The 902-nt window shown below is 48.1% G+C and overlaps 1 non-coding gene across 1 annotated transcript; it reads left to right on the top strand.

The window, feature by feature from the left end:
* The first annotated feature begins 340 nt into the window (after window positions 1–340).
* On the top strand, window positions 341–478 carry LOC114811494. Its single transcript, XR_003759192.1, has one exon. It is a non-coding gene; the product is annotated as a small nucleolar RNA SNORA7 (small nucleolar RNA).
* The last annotated feature ends 424 nt before the right edge of the window (window positions 479–902 follow it).

Raw genomic sequence — 902 nt, 5'->3', positions numbered from 1 at the left:
AATGATAATAATATTAATAATGGTATTTGTTAAGCACTTACTATGTGCCAAGCACTGTTTTAAGCACTGGAGTAGAAACAAGGTGATCTGGTTGTCCCACTTGGGGCTCGTAGTCTTAATCCCCATTTTACAGATGGGGTAACTGAGGTACAGAGAAATTAAGTGCCTTGCCCAAGGTCACAAAGCAGAGAAGTGGCAGAGCAGGGATGAGAACTCCTGTCCTCTGACTTCCAAGCCCGGGCTCTGTCCACTAAGCCCTGCTTTGACTCTGTCCCTGCCCCTCGTGATGTTCACACTTGAAGGCCACACATGGGATTTTGAATAGAGCACGGGCCTGGCTCCCCTCTCAGGGTCACACCTGGCGAGTTTCCAGTACTCTACCAGTCTCGACTATGGGAGGGAGAGTCAAGCAGAGGCCTATCCATTCCATTCCTAGCTTGGGCAGTGGCTAGCGACTGGAAGGCAATCTGCTACAAGTCAAAACTCACCAGTGCTGGGCAGCAGTGGTAGGGGAGAGAGTTGAGGGAAGAAACTCAAGTTTACTGTGAGGAAGAAGGCAATGATAAATCACTTCCATATTTTGACCAAGAAAACTCTATGGATATACTACCAGAACAATTGCAGATGGAGGTGGGGCGTTCTGGGAGAGATGTGTCCACGGTGTCACTATGGGCTGGAGACAACTCGACAGCATAAGGAAAGATGGGCCTAGGGAGTCAGAAGGTCATGGGTTCAAATCATGGCTCTACTATTTTTCTGCTTTGTTATCTTGGGCAAGTCACTTCTCTTTGGGCCTCAGTTACCTCATCTATAAAATGGGGATCTAGACTGTGAACCCCACATGGGACAGGGACTATGTCCAACCTGATTTGCTTGTATCCACCCCAGCACTTGATGATGAT

This window comes from Ornithorhynchus anatinus, chromosome 4, assembly GCF_004115215.2.
Source record: "Ornithorhynchus anatinus isolate Pmale09 chromosome 4, mOrnAna1.pri.v4, whole genome shotgun sequence".
Taxonomy (NCBI): domain Eukaryota; kingdom Metazoa; phylum Chordata; class Mammalia; order Monotremata; family Ornithorhynchidae; genus Ornithorhynchus; species Ornithorhynchus anatinus.
This window is presented reverse-complemented; position numbering and strand designations above follow the sequence as displayed.